This window comes from Astatotilapia calliptera, chromosome 16 (genome assembly GCF_900246225.1).
Source record: "Astatotilapia calliptera chromosome 16, fAstCal1.2, whole genome shotgun sequence".
Taxonomy (NCBI): domain Eukaryota; kingdom Metazoa; phylum Chordata; class Actinopteri; order Cichliformes; family Cichlidae; genus Astatotilapia; species Astatotilapia calliptera.
This window is the reverse complement of record NC_039317.1, coordinates 15,878,509-15,894,621: the sequence shown is the minus strand read 5'-3', so window position 1 is coordinate 15,894,621 and position 16,113 is coordinate 15,878,509. Positions and strand designations below refer to the sequence as shown.

At 40.9% G+C, this 16,113-nt stretch overlaps 1 protein-coding gene across 4 annotated transcripts in view; it reads left to right on the top strand.

Annotated features, from left to right (window-relative positions):
* The first annotated feature begins 4,264 nt into the window (after positions 1-4,264).
* myo16 (myosin XVI) overlaps positions 4,265-16,113 on the top strand; it is a 109,291-nt gene continuing 97,442 nt past the window's right edge. The window contains exon 1 of one of the 4 annotated variants that reach the window (XM_026143917.1): positions 4,265-4,386. The gene's annotated coding sequence lies outside the window, so the exon portion shown is untranslated. Of the gene's footprint in view, positions 4,387-10,721; positions 10,749-11,633; positions 11,882-11,901; positions 11,935-16,113 lie in introns of those variants that run through there. The other 3 variants (XM_026143919.1, XM_026143916.1, XM_026143918.1) reach the window with 3 other exon arrangements.

The following is a 16,113-nucleotide window of genomic DNA, read 5'->3' as shown; positions in this document are numbered from 1 at the left end:
CTTTACTGACTGTCAGTGGTTTTGTATTATAATTGTCATATCAAAGGTAAAAAATAAACAATTAGTCACAAAAAAGGTTTTCTCTTACATGAGTTTTTCATGCAATATAACATATCAGGAAAACACAGATTTGTACACGGGAAAGGAAAATGTTAAGCAAAACGCCACACAACTTAACATGATTTTGCCACGACATGATATGATATAAAATTATAACATATAGCTCAAGTATTTCCCACAATTTCCTTGTATTCAAAACACAATTCATTAACAGGAAAATCTGGCTTCTATCTGGCTGCCAGGAAACCCATATGAAAAGAGTGACAGTCAAAAAAATGTTTTTGTTCCACAACTATTTAATGGTAAGCCCAGTTTAAGTAAACTATTTAAACTGTTGATTTTAGACAAGACACACACCACTGTTTACATTGGTTGCTGAGCGGAGCAGGCAAACAGTTCAGCTTCCTGGGTTTCAGGATGTATGGTTACCAGGGAACCCTGGTAACCATACACCTCTCCCTGCGGTGAATAAATCTGAGAAATGACTCAGATTAATGTAACCAGCTAACTTGGAACGTTATAATTCTGGTGATAATAAATTTACTAAGGGAGGTGAAAGGCCTGAGTCTGGAAGTGTGGTCAGAGGGTGATTAAAACCACCAAGGACATCATTTGCACCGGTCTGCAGAGCATCAGCAATACTGAACCCAACCACAGCTTTTTCACCTGCTGCCACCTGGGAAGCACCGTAGATGTAGCCACTGCAGGACATTTTATTTTCTCATCTTCATACTTCTCTTTAATACTTTGCTATTTATTAAATACAGTTAATATTTTTAATGACTAAATTATTATTCATGTTTATTTTATGTGTTTTGCCAATACCATAAATGGTAAATGGACAGGTATTCATATAGTGCTTTTTACGACAAGCCTCATTCAGTCATACATACGTAAGCACCTTGTCCAGCATTACACAAATACTCACACAGATGCATTTGAATGTGAATGTGTGAATGCTAATGTGTTGACATGCAGACTAGAGTAGCCAGGGACTGAACAATCGACCCGACCCGCTCTACCTCCTCAGCCAGAGCTGCCTCAAATAAAGGGCCTGCATCTTCTACCTTGTTTTAAAACCTCCTGACATAATGGCAGTTACAATGAAATATGAATCTTCAAACTGTAGAGGTTGATTTTTTTTAGTATTTTGGATTTCTCTTTATCTGCGATATTCTTTCTATGTAAACTGGCCATCTGTCAGTCGTGGCAAAGAGTAAGACAAAGCCCAGTGGGTGGTCACTTCTTCAACAGGCATTCTGCCCTTGGAGCCCGTTTGACAAGCACTGAAATCAAAAGTGGGGGAGGGAAGAAGTCTAAAATAGAAGTCTTGAGAAGCTGGATGTTAAATTCACTCAAAGATCCCAAATATGTATCACTGCAAGAGTACATGGAAGAGAGACCTTGAAGTTGAAATGCACAAGGAGAGTGGGTCAGGTCAGAGAACCAGAGCCATTGAAGTCAGAGAAGCTCTTTGATGATGCGGTAAACAGAGCGGGCGGCTGGGCAAACATCAATTGAGAAAAAGAGGGGGGGGGGGGTTAGAGAAGAGGGAAGAGTGGAGCAAAGACCTCTGCTATAAATGTGTCAAGCATGATGCTCCTCCCTCTGGGTCAAAAATGTCTTCGTGCGGTGCCATGGTGACGAATTGTGTCTTGGCGGAAACTGATGTCATTTTGGGCTCCGCTTTCAAAAGAGAAACCAGTGTCTGACCGGAGAATGAGGAAATGAGACCTGCTGTGCGCTCATGCTGGCACTGTGTGTAGTTCACACACCCGTGCACTCACGGTGCGTGTATACAGTGTTTAAAATATCAAAGATGCACAAAGCAGATATTCCGAAACGTCTGTAAAATCATATTTTAAAGAGCGTCTTAAAGAAATAAAGATGAAAAACAGCTCTACAAATGACCTTTTTACCTGTTCTGCTTTATTCAACAGCTACACAAGGCACATTATCTACTCTGACAGAGAAGTAAGATTACTTAAAGGAGCGCTGTTATACTAACAGTGGGTAAATTCCAAGAAGTCTTCAGTTTCAATTCATTTATTTTCTCATTTCTCCAATTCTATCCCTTGTGGGTTTCACTATCTCTTTGTTCCCATCTGTACTTCCCTTGCTTTCCTTCTCTCTCTCTCCCTGTTTGGTACCTTTGGGACAGGTGAGACAGATGACAGGGAGTAAAGGTGATCCCTGAATCCTGATTATAAAACCGAGCATGCCTCGTTTCACTAACATGCTTGCACAGGCATCAGAGTTTGCAGACAGACATTCACTTTTGCAGAGCATTGACTCTCACTGTGTACATATGTAGATCTGTTGCCCTCCCACAAATACTAATGAAATGTGCACTGCTCATATTAGCTCACAGCAGCTAAATGTGCTATATGTTTGTTTCGTGTACATACTTATGTAGAATTTGGAGATTACTTCGATCTGCTGCTGTCAGCCCAGAGTAATCAGGCTGATCCAGAGCCCTCCAGCTGAACTGGCAGAGGCAGTGCATGGATTTCTCTTCTAAGTGAGGATTTGGTTTATCAACAAACAGGATTGCACCATCCGTTACTCTACATCCTAAACACCGTGCTCTGTGCTCGCCATTCAATATAGTTTGGGGGGTTTTTTGGATTCAGTTAGATGTCAATTGTTTCTGATTTGAAAAACGTGACTGACCAAGCCGAATAAGAGGTTTATCTGTTTTTAACATTGCAAACATGTGATTGGGTTTAAAAATGCTCTCCCTCTCTCCCCTGTCCACATGAGATCTGCAAATATAAGCTGATCTATAATTCATATATTCCTGCCGAAAAATCAAACCATCACAAAACAGCAATCTGCATGGGTACAAGGCAAGTTTGAGCAGATTTGAAAGTTGTCTCCGTTCAAGCTCTTCCTATTGAATCTTTTATTTTTCCAGGCATTTTTCTCAGGGACATGAGCTTATTGCAGAAGAGAGCAAAGCACATCAGATGGATGATGAGAAAGGGGGAGAAAGATTATGGCTTGCCACAACTCTGCTGCTTCCCCCTCTCTCTTTCCTTCTTTCTCCATCTTCTTCACCGCTCCAAGCCCGGGCTTTGGATGACACACAGCCCGCAACATTTGTTTAAACACACACACACACACACACACACACACACACACACACACACACACACACACACACACACACACACACACACACTTAGAAGCTATTGGACAAAAAGGAATAATTTGTATATACTGTAAATAAAAAATATTTGGTAATTTTACCTGAATACACCATCAGTTCAACAGTTGATATAAGAGAATAACTGACTTTACAATTAGTCATTTATTTATTTATTTTTACACTTTTTTTGTTCCCTCACTTTCTCGTGGCTTCTGGGGGCTTGGCTTTATTTCACCAATTCTTGGTATTATACTGTTTACATGTTTTTGAGTCTGCCAGTAGTTGCAAGTACTTTTATTTTGTTGTGATTGATTTTCAGTAGCAGGCACAATGTTAAATATTTTCACCATCTTGGTTAGTGATTCAGCGTGAGATCATTTTCTAATTTGCACCGCAGACCGCTCAGCATTGTTTGTTCTTGTTTATTAACCAAAGTCCTGGAGAAATACTGAAATTTTGACCTGATGATAGAAAAATAGAACACAAGTATGTATTTCATGAAATCCATCCGATGCGTGTGGAGATTCATTCTAGTACTCATTCTGGTGCTGATGAGGAAGAGCAACAGGCACTGATACCCTGTGAGAAAAAGGCGACGTTAGGTGAGAAGGCACATACTATTTACGAGCTGTCCTCATTGTTAGGCATATGTGCTTACGTTCCTTTTTGGCATGCAAACACACACACATACATACACATGCACAAGCAAAAGACGGGCGTAACGGAGTGGTGTGTACAAAGTCCACTGTCACCCATTCCTACCATCTGCTCATGGGCTTGTGATAAGCAGTTGTAATTAGAGATTTAAACTCCTGTCTTCCTCTCTTTCTGTTTTCCCTCTCTTACACAAAACCAAACTCATAAATCTCTCCCTTTCACTCTCTCTCCCTGACTTATGCTCACTCTCCCTTTCAGTTTTTCCCCTATATTCACCCAAGCAAGCACTCCCCCCCCCCATCCACCCGCTCTCCTTTTAACTCTCTCTCCCCCTCTCTCACTCAGATGGGATGTGAGTGGAGGATTTTAGCCTATTGGTGTAGATGTAGAGAGAGATGGGAGTTGAGTTCTCTCTGGCTTTCTCTCGCTGAGTGTTTCAGATCTCTGCAGCTGAGACCAAATTGTCTCTGGATTTTATTTGCTATCTGCACAGAACCACAGGGAGAAGCTACACTGAGGTACAGCGCTAAATGTCTATTGCTTTTCGTGTGTTGTGTTGTTTAGTGACTTCAGAGCTCCTCTGTCCCGGTCGGTCACATAAGGCCCGATGGCATACTGTTGGGTCACCGGCAAATATTTGGATGAATCAAAACTATGATTGTGAATAATTTGCCCTTTGCATGAATGGAATTTCCTAAGCGTACAAGTAATCTACAAAGGGTAAAATGCCTGCTATAGTTTGATTTGACTTAGATGTTTATACATATTTTGAGTTTCTTTTTGCTTGTAGGTATTGCCTTTGTTTGCTGTCTGTAGATCGGCCTTTGTTTCTATTCATTTTTTTTTGTCCCTCTTGTATGCTGTTGTTTGCCTGGAGATGTTCCATGTGTGCTAACTGGCAGAGCAGAAAAAGGGAAACAGGTTTGTTGGCTTGTCAGCTGCAAACACAAACACGCAGCCCTCCAAAAAACCTTTAGGGTACTGAATGTCAACTGGGGATTGCCCCAGTTTCAGATGACCTTGGGCGACTTTCACCTAAGCTCTATGTGGTTGTGTGATGTGTACAATCAGAGCCTCTGTGTAAATATTTACAGAAAGTGAGGAAAAAAATCAGGAAAGAAAAGAGGACTATAGAGGACTGGACAGCCAGGAAAAATAGGGGTGACAATGGGTGGTGAATAGATTTTATGGAGTGTAAAGCCTTTTCTTGGTGTGACATAAGATAGCTCAGTATCCGACAAGATGATGACTCTGGCTGTGTAGAATAAAAAAACTGCTTTTGTTTCTCTGGAGCTCACAGATGGTCTTATTCAGACTGAGAGTCTACACACCCCAGTGTGTGTGTGTGTGTGTGTGTGTGTGTGTGTGTGTGTGTGTGTGTGTGTGTGTGTGTGTGTGTGTGTGTGTGTGTGTGTTTGTGAGAGAGAGAGAGAGAGAGAGAGAGAGAGAGAAAGAGAAAAGACTGAGTGCATGCGGGTTAAACTTGTTGGTGTTAAACCCTTGGGATGATATGATTCAGAGCTGTTACTAATAAACACAGTGTAAGAAAATCACTCGTGATGTACAAGGAGGTCCACTTGTTTTAGTCACAGCGTCCCTTTCAACAAGCTGTATCTGTGTCTGTGTGCTATTCCCATCTGTCCTGTTGCTCAGCCAGACTGTGGGCCTCTCTGTCTGGCAGTATCAGAGGTATCATTCTCTTTAAACTCAAAAGACTGTCTCCACCACGTTACTTTAACAGTACCATTTTTCCAGCAGTTATATTCCAGACTCTCTTTTTTTGCTGCTTCTTTTCTTTTCTCTGTGGAGCATTACTAAATGCTGTGTAATCCGCACAAGGGCGCCCAGTTGCCTGTCCTGTGGTCAGCTGTTGAGCCACATGGTCTCAAGACTTAGTCACCACCCTCCCTGATAATTATAGGTTGATTTATGAGCTCGAGGAGGATGATGATGAAGAGCAGGAGAGGGTGGTGGCTGAGCAAAGACCTTTTGCTGCAAGCGAGGTTTTTGATGGATTTGCTGCTATCAGAACTCCAGTGGTGCTCAAAGAATATACAAACCACCAACTGTTTCACTCATGTAAAGTAGCCCACCAGCTGTGTTGCAATGCTGAAGCCCCATGGCTTTGACAAGATTTAAATGACACCTTTTTTGTATGATTAAGGGGCGAACCACCTTTCAAGAGAGCTCTAGGAGAGAGTGTCTGGTTCTGAAAGTCAACGTTATATAAAATGGAGAAAGGTAAAGGTAAAAGATGATGCCACCACTTAGATATCTTTTTCCTCCATCTAATAAATGAATTCAGAACTAGAGAGTCTCACTATTTCCTCACAGCACGAAGGCCCTGAGTTTGACTCCACCAAGGAGGTGGGGCCTTTTTGTGTGGAACTGACAACAACTGTTCCCTCTGAGTCTGCACGGATTCTCTCCATGTCCCAACTTCCTCCCACAGTCCAAAGACATGCATGGGGTTAGGTTGACCAAAGCCTGAATGGGAGCTTGAATGGTTGTTTGTCTTTCCATGTTAGCCCTGCAACAGACTGGTTATCTGTTTAGGGTCTGCTTGGCCTCTTGTCCTGTAACAGCTGGCGTAGGCTCCGGCACAAATTTGACCCTTGAACTGGATAAGTGAGAAGGGATGGATGGATAGATGGATGGAAGGATGGATGAGTGAAACTCTGTCTTTCAACACCTCCAACTGTGAGATGGGATGATTAAACATCTTTGTCTATATTTTTTGTGCCTGTCCACCAGCTGATATCTTCATAGTTTGGAACTGCACGGTTATCACGCTCACTGAAATTCCTTGGCGTTACTCTGACAGAAAGCCTCCAAGCCTCCTTTTGAAAAACAAACAAACAAAAAAAAAAATCTTCACAGACATTGAATAGATAGATGAATTTCATGCGCCTGAGGTCAGAGGAAAGAAGGCTGACTGGGCAGGCAAAAGAGGGGGTAGAGGGGGTTCATCTGGGAATGCCATGGATTAAATTGGACTGCTGCCAGCTGTAATCCAGAGCAACTGCGCTATTTATTTGAATTATGAGTTGAGATGGAAATGTGCAATATTAGGAGTGTGCTGTAAAGAAAAGGACTGTTGACTAACATTATCAGGATTGAAAAGATTCCTGATCTATGATAATTATTTCATTATTTGTTTGTTTCTTTTGTTTGAACAACAGTAAATTCACCAAATTCCTGTATTTTCAGATTAATGACAGTTAAAAAAAAGAAATAGAGTTATTGCCCTCTCCCTTGCCAAAGCTTTACTCCAGCTATGAAACCTTGGTTGTATTCGGGTGTGCTATAATAATAGCAGCTAATAAATCCAATCAGAAATCACATTTTTCATGTTTTTGGTACTCGGCACAAATTTCCTAAAGAATTGGAAGCAAAATTTTTGGGGAAAAGTGCTTTATTCTTCATCTTATAGATCATGAGCCTGAATTGGAAAATAAGCTTGAGAATGGGATGAAACCGTCTGAAAACTGCTATTCTTATGAGTAAAACCCATAGGATTGGACAGCTGCTTCAAACAGCAGCTAAAGTTAATGACAGGTGGTGAAAAGCACTCGTGGCATCAGCAGCAGCAAAAGCGTGTTTTTAGGAGAGGAATTCCTGCAGCAAGCTTTGGATTGGATCCAAACCTTTTGTCTGAGATTTTCCCCCATCTGATGAAACAATATCATCAAAGCAGTCTGCATGGGTTCAATGCTAAACAGGTGCAGCAGCTGACACAAAGGTTGACTAAGCCCTAAGGAGATGGAGGCTGTCCTCTATGTGATCTCACTTTATATAGAAGACTTCTTCACAGTAACACATGCTGCTGGTATGTGACTGGTGGCCTTGCAGACTTTGTTTCACTTCCTATAATTGGACACTGTGTCATAAAGGGACATCAGTGTCAGGGTCGATGTCTGGGCTTGCCAGGACTTGCTTTTGCTACATGTATTTATGAATTGCCTTTCATCAGCTGATCGAGTGATGAGGGTAGGATAGCTTTATCTTATGTGAAAACCACAGTTAACACTGCTGGATTCCCCCCCCCCCCCCCCCACAGAGAGAAAAGAACAACACATAAGTAGCCTGCAGATACTTTAATGTTATGAAGGTAATTTAGGAATGGGAGCTGAGATCGCGCGATTGTGTAACATGGCTTGGATGGTGCAGAGGGAGGATGATGAATGCATTTCTCAGCAGGAAGAAACAAGTAGGATGGAAAGAGAGGCTGCGAGAACAGCTCATGAAGTAGCTGTTTCGCTCGCCTGTCTGAAAATTGTTTGAAGGCAGGTGCGTAAAATGTGGCTACTCCATTTCTGCCATCATATGGACAAGTGGACCCTCTGCCGTTGCACATAAATAATTGTCCACCTACCAGGTTCTTTTGCCTGTAGCTACAGTGGCTGATATTAGAGCGCTGAGTGTGAGTGCATCAGCAGAGCCATGCTAATGATTTGAACAGGATTGGTTAAGTATTCCCTTTAAAAACGCCGCTTTGATCTATTCAAGGAGCCATGGGGGGAGTTTTTGCTGAGATGAAAGATAATGTCTAGCTGTGATGTTTGTGTGTCTGATTTCAAACATGTCATCACTCACATTTAACCTTAATCAAATTAAGGCATTAGCTAATGAGGCATGATGCCCCATTTGACAATGCTACAATACACTCCTACTTCCATCACGCTGATCTCCTGAAGATCCTCGTTAGACTGTTGTCCACAGAATGAAAGATCGAGGATTATCGACAGAAGTGAGGCAAAAGAAGTGAGGCAAAAAGCAGAGTGTGTGACCTAAATTCTTGAGAAAAAGGATCACTTACAGCAAAGCTGGAGTGAAATGAAGGAGAGAGGATTTGAGGTGAAGGATAATGTGTTTGGTAAAAAGAAAGTGTGGAGGAAAGGGTGATAAAAGATCCCAGTTAGTGTTATCATAATATCTGTTCATTTCTGCAGGTACAGATAAGAGGTCTGAAATGAAGGAAAACGTCTCTGTAAAGCAATGTCTCATACCATAATGTGGAAGAAATTGCTTCGGGATCATGCACATACTCCCAGAGTGTTTGTGTTAGTGCGTGTGTGTTTTAAAAGTGTGTTTTTTTATTTTTTATTTTATTGATCTTGTAATTGCATCCCTTTGTATAACTACCAATCCAAAATGTAACAACCTCTAAATCGTTCCCACCTGCCTTCTTTGTTTTTACTTTGTCTCCATGTTATAACTCCCTTACTCTCTCTTACATTTTCCAGTTGACCTTACACCAGACTACAGAGTGTGTAATTTAATTAAAGCCATAGTCGCACACGATCTGTGGCAGGAGGTGATAATAGGTAGTGCAATAAAGGATTTTAAGTACAAGCTAAGTGTTAGAAGTTCATATCATTGCCTATGTAGCCTTAGACTGAACAGCACAGGCTGGTATAGGGAAGTGATAACATTTTGTGATCACTGAGACAGTGGAATATTAAAAAGAAAACATTTCAGAGAGACTGATTAGAGGAACATTTTGCGACTTTGTGAGGGTGTCTAATCTTGTCACATGAAACACATGATAACTATTAATTAAGTAAATTAATTAAATCAGCTCATTTTTCTTGTCCCTGTTTAAGCAGTTCATTATGAAAAAAGAAATGGATTCAAATCCCTGCAAGAAAAGTCTATCTGTCACACAGCACTTGCATTCAAAGGTGTTGACCTTTATAGTAATTGGAAAACAAACTAAAATCATGTAGTCACGCTTTATGTATTACTAAAATTAGGGATAATTAAAAATAGGATTTGTTTAAATCTTTCTTCAGATAAGTCATATGGTCTAATTTCAAATCAGCATTTAAGACTTTCAAGCTACATTACATTACAGACATATGTAGCATAAGCTAATAATAACACCATTGTTAAAACTACTACGATGGAGAAAAATTGCTATGCCTTTTTATGCCATTAGCATAAAAAAATCTTTATATTGCTTTAGTCATTGGTTGCTTACTTTAGACTTTAGATTCAAGATTTTTCAAATGTTCATTGGAAATAGTGCTAACTAGCTAATTGCATGAACAACCACAATATTGGAGGTTTGCTATTTTTCTAAAACTTCCTGAGATGTTGTTTACCCAAAATACTTAATTTGCAGCTTCTTGGGCTTTCAGCATCACAACCTCAGAACAATTACATTTATAAGTGAAAACAAGTGTGGTCATGACTACAATTTTTTAATTTTTGTTAAGGTAAGGCAACTGGAACATTTATAATACCATGGCATCACTTGTAGCTAGGTGCTAACTTTGTCAACATAGCTAAATTCATTCTTTACCATTAAATTAGGAGTGATGGGATGTAACTGGGTGATAATGAAGTTAAACAGCAGTTTTTTTGTCTTTGTGCTAAAACTTCTGTACTGTTATTAACAAAGTCTTGGGATGATCGACAATATTGCTCTAAAAAGACAGCTAGCTTTCTAGCCTTACTTAGCCAGTTTGAGGAAATATTAAATTGGATCAACAGCAATGAGTTGTTGTGCAATATGTAAACCTTCATTTTAATGTCTTGCCCTCACTTAATGTAGGCTTATAGTATGCTTTCTGCATATGTATGTGTAAAATACAAATTCTTATTGTGCCACCTCTCAGGGTAATGGATCAGTCAATTTGTAATTTAGGTTAATTATGACAATAATTACTTTAATAAGCTCAAACAGTAGGTACTGTATTGGTGTTTGGGTAAGACCCCCATTAATTATATGAGCAGCGACTCAGAGATTAAGAGTGACAGACTAGGACTGATGCTGACAGATGGAGAGATTATCCAGGAGGAAAGCACAGGAAGCTAATTAAAAACAGCTGATGTGTGAAGATATGCAACAAAGTGGAGATCTCCCCTTTCAGAGGTACCCTCCTCTCTCTGTATCTACTTTAAGCTTTTCTATTTTTCTTGGTATTATAATTACTTTCCCCCATGTTGCTGTCTGCTTTGTCTTTCTCATGATTACAGCCTTTCCAGTGACTGTAGATGTATGATTTTTTTTAACCATTACTGTCTCTGACTTTTAACTCCTTCCTTCTTATATGTGTTGTTGTTACATACCTTTCAGTGGCTCTCCCAGTTCTGCAGGTGAGAATTAAAGCATGTGTGCTTGGAGATGAAGGAAGATAGATTTAGAATATTAAATCAGCAGCATGGTGGGTAGGTGAGTAGAACCTAACAGTGAAATGGCTAAAATAAGGCTGTAATGGACATGTGGAAATTGTGAAAAGATGCTTTGAGAAAAAAAACAAATGTTAACAAGGGGAAAATCCAAGGTCACTGTGGGGATTATTGCCAGTGCAGCTCTGTAGTAATGATGGTGATAGCCCTTAACTATTCATCACCACCACATTACAGGACTAAGTGTTTGGGTTTATGTGTGTGAGCACATTAAGGGGTTTCAGACACACCTGTGTGTGAGCATTTAACCTCCATTATATTTTTTCGGTGTGTCTGGCTCCAAAAACACAGCTCATGTCGTTCTGTTTTGTCTCCTTTGTCTGGCAGTTGGCTTTGTAGCCGGTTTCTGTCTTTATGGGTCTCCTTGGCAAACTATCCCTGTTTGGCCACAAACTCATCAGGGCACACTACATGAAGCAAATCCAGGCGCCTCCCCTCTCCTTGTCCCTCCTCCTCATTTGTCAGAGCAGCATAGTGGGGAATAGAAAGAAGGGGTGGATGATTGTGAGGCTAGGGGTGTAACTGCACCCCTCAGATGGAGTGAGTGGGCTGGGCTCAGCAAGGTCTGGAGAGGGGGAGGGACACAGAGGGAGATAGAAAGACAGATGTAAAAGAATGATCAGCTCCAAGCGGCATAGTTACCATGGCTACGGGGAAGGGGAAGAGGATGAATGAATGACATCACAGTGGCGGGGAGGTGAGAGAGTGTGAAATTGATTTGGAGCACGGGCAGGCTGCTCTCGTAGGGTTTTCGTCAGGCGGACACATTTCTCTCGCCTGCGTGCCGTGGTGTCTCCTGTGGACGAGCTCTCACTGGTGAGACTCTGCTTTTTCTCTCCTTCTAACACTTCTTGTTCATGAGCCTGATGGTGAGTGTGATTTTTGTTTTGATAACAGTATTCAGGTACTACAGCACAGAATGAGAACACGCATGCATGCGTTAAGGAGCATGGGTGTCATGTGTGTCTTTGGGAATGAAAGGAAATGCATATGGTGTGCCATGCAGTTGTCGTGGGTCTAAATATACCACGAGACACTTAGTTTAGTGTGTTATTATGGCTGGGAATGAACAGCTGATTGTGCAAGAAAGATTTCAGTGTAGCGTAAGATTTCCGTGCTGTCATGAGATCTATTTGATTACAGATTTTCACACTTTAAAGCTGTTGAGACTGCATCTGTTGTCATCTTGTTGCTGATGCTTTCAGCTGTTATGTCATTTTCATTTAGTTCCTTAAGGTCACTTCTTTGTTGCCTCTGTTTTTAGCAGCGTGAACGAGATGTTCAGAAGCCAAACCTGGTTTCTGTTCAGAAAGCACCTCAGCGACGGAGCTGTGGAGCTTTTCCACCAATGGAGAGTGAACTTGACTCTTAATTTATGGGTGGTCTTTCTTAGCAGTGCACCAATGTGCTGCGAGTCCGTTGGCAAAGCTGGCTTTGTGATTAATGAGGAAGTTGACCTGTATTGACCCCTGAGAGACAAACAGACAGAGTTGAAGGGCAGGGGCTGGAGGTCACAGTAAAGTCAATCAAAGTCCTTGCTCAGTTTCTCTTCCTGTTGGTCAGCATCCAGAATGGTGACATATAACAGATTACATTAGTGATCAAAGGATCAACATTAAGTGATTTTGAAAGCATAATCCATTATCCACGCACACTGGTCCACAATTTTGTTGTAATATGCGTAGTCCAGATGGTTTGTTTCACATCTTTTCAGCTGTTACGTGTGTGCTGTCTATTCTTGTCTGGAGAGAATATGCAAAGAGGTACAGTGCATTAGCAATGATCCTTAACAGATAGTATTGTATAATTCAGCCACTGAATGTAATAGTTTAGAAGCAAAAGGAAGAATACTGTACTTAGTTATAAAAACAGCAGGAAAGGCTGAATTCCCCAGACAATATGCCTGTCCGGCATCAGCACTGTTGTTAGGCTCAGGGCATCAATTATGAATAAAGAGAGGATGAATATACATGAGGCTCTTTCAGACAGTTTAATGTGAAACTGATAAAACTGTCACTGGGATATGCAGACAACTATACCGTAGATGTGGGTCACACTGTGTTTCTATGTGTTAAAGATGAAATGATATAAACATTTCAAATCACAGTTATAGTGACCAAAAGGATCGTGGTTATTAACGCAGTCACGGTGTGGTTTGAATGTGTCGGATAAGTTTAATGTTTTTTACGAAACCAAAAAGTTTCCTCGGTTCAGGTCTGTGCAGTTTATTTTGTGTATTTTGTGTCATTCTGTAGGACATCTGAAAGTGCGAGATGGACCCTTCAGCCCATTTATTCAAAATCTATTTTTAACAAAAGAAACAACTGAGCAACCACAGAACAAAAGAGCAAAGCAAACAAAACAAACACTTCTCTAAATCAAAACATGGAAATCCATACGCTTCAAAAACATGTTTTCATAAAGAGAAAAAAGAGAATCGCATGTGTGAAAGCCACATCGTCTTTTACAGTGTTGCAGTCTGCCTTTGCCTTCATGCCAAATTCCTTTGATGTTTTTACAAACACAGCGAGACAGTGTTTTTTAGCCTCTTATAGAATATGAACCTTTATTGTTTTCCATTTATTTTTTATTTTCTTTAGCATGTGCATTAACACCATCTACGCTTTTACATAAAGAGTTGTTAAGACACACACTGTAGGTAAATGATGGATGTAGCTTGTGCATCTAAAAAGTCAAGGTACTGAGGATACAGCTTAAACCTTCATACTTTCTAAAGGCCAGCAGGTGGCATCTCTGCTAACTGGAAAAAGAAGGCAGAATCAATCAAGATTGTGAGGATCTAAAATGTTGGGCTCAAATGAATGGGTGACATCATGGTGACTAGATGGACCTCATTTATATACAGTCTATAGGCTCACCGGATGGGAGTAGCTAGTATGGATGTTAAGGTGCTCCACTGCAGACAGTATACAGTTGTGCTGTCAGTCTCTTTTAGGTCATTTTAAAAGTTCACCTGAGTGAGTGTGAGGCTGCCGGCATTCTGGAAAGCATCACCTGAGACAGAATGCTTGCCCATGAAGGATGTCCAATCACTCGCTCTGAACACAAAACTGCCCGGTAGCAAAACAGTACCTAAGATAGTGCTTTTGTTTCAGTGTTGTGAGCAGATAATCTGAAGTCAGATCTAGGCCATCCCACTCTGTTACTGCATGTTTTCTTGTGTCACTTACACAGTGTCTTTAGGTTTTTTTCAATACCTTGCTCCTAACTTTGGGTCTTCTCTGTTTATGACTACTACAAAGAAGTAAGAGTATGGTGGTTGCTTAGCAACATGAAGAGTTGTGCCTATACTGTACCTGGGTGATATAAGCATATTTATTGTGTAGCCTGCAGTCTACAGTTCCTCGTTGGGTTTAGCTTTGGAGAGAAATCAGATTACTGGATAACTCTGACATATTGTTAGTTTATGTTGTGGGAAGCTGCAGATGACTGACTGCTGACAGTAATCCTGAAACCTACACAGTGAGCTTAAAATAAAATTACACCTACAAACTTGGTAATGCAGTATTAGCTTATCAGCATGGTGGTGGCATGTCTCCATAATAATATTAGAAATAATAATAAGTTATCATGTCATCATTTAAAATATGATTGATTTATTAGATATATGATGCTTCTTCTTGCATTCATTTTACTTGGATAGCGGCAAAAGCAGCAAAGTTGGTGGGATTTGGTTCTTTCACAGGATTCTGTGTAGTGCAGCGGAGCTGTTTGTGCAATGAAAACAGACAATTTCTTGATCAAAATGTAATTTTTTGTGTGTGTGTCTTTTTTGTTTATCCTTAATGACAAAAAGTGAATCAACCAGTACTTTTTCTTTATCGTCTTTACTGACAGAATTACAGTATGTAACGCTATTGTGTTGTGTCGGCTGATCGGTTAACAGAGACAAATAACGAGTTTTTGTGGAGCATCATGATTGCTGCAGCATATTTATGTGATCATACTGACATATTTACATAGTGACTTGGACAGTTCTCTTATAAACTGACTCACTCTGTCTCTCTCTTTGTCATATAATCTCTGTTCCACACATTTGTATGTTCCACACAAAAGGCCTGTTCACTGCAGGAGCTTCTGTAAAAGCTCCTGCAGTGAACAGGCCTTTTGTGTTCTTCTCAAGATTTACAAAGATTTGAATACTACTGTATTTAATCCATCTCAGTTGGCTACTCTAACTTGTGTGTGAATGGGTGTGTTTGTCATGGTCCTGGGCCATGTTGGCACAGTGTTCTTAGTTTCCTTGTATGTTTGTATTTTGTTCCTTGCTTAGGCCATGTTTTCTGAGTTGCCCTGTTGTGTTGTTCCCTAAGTGTTTTCCCTTCATGGCTTTTACCCCCTGTGTGCCCCTCTGTGTATCTGTGAGCCCTCGTCTCTCCTTATGTTTTATCCCATGCTTCCCCTGCCCATTATGTCTAAGTTCTCCCCGTGCTCTCTCTTCCCCCTGTGTGCCCTCTATGTATTTATGAGCCCTCGTCTCCCTTTGTGGTTGTTTCATGTTTCCCCAGCCCGTTATGTCTGTGTTTTCCCCGCGCTCTCTCTCCTCCTGTCTGAACCTCTGTGCACTTCCTGTTTACCTTGTGACTCTCACGCCCGTACATGTCATGTTCAGTTCACCCCGCCCTGTCTCGTTATGATTATCAGTGTCACCTGTGTTCCCACTTCCCTCGTTAACCCTCTGTGTATTTCTGTCTGCGTCTCCCTCTGTTCAGTGTGACGTCGTCCCTCATGTTGTGTGGATCTCCCTGTGTCTCTCTACGTATGTTAGTTTACTTTTCCCAGTTTAGTTTTGTATTTCCCATGTTCTGCCTTTCCAGCATTAAAGCTGTGATTTTGAGTTCATCCCCGTGTCTGCGAGTTTTGCGTTTGGGTCCTCCTCCTGCCTGCCACACAGCCGAGCCTTGACAGTGTTAGAAGCACAACACACAAATATAGCTGCACAGATTTCTTCTCATTACTTTTATGGTAGACTTACAGCTTCCATTTAAGCTGTTTTGCAAGAGTAGAGTGAAATGCAAAATTTGTTA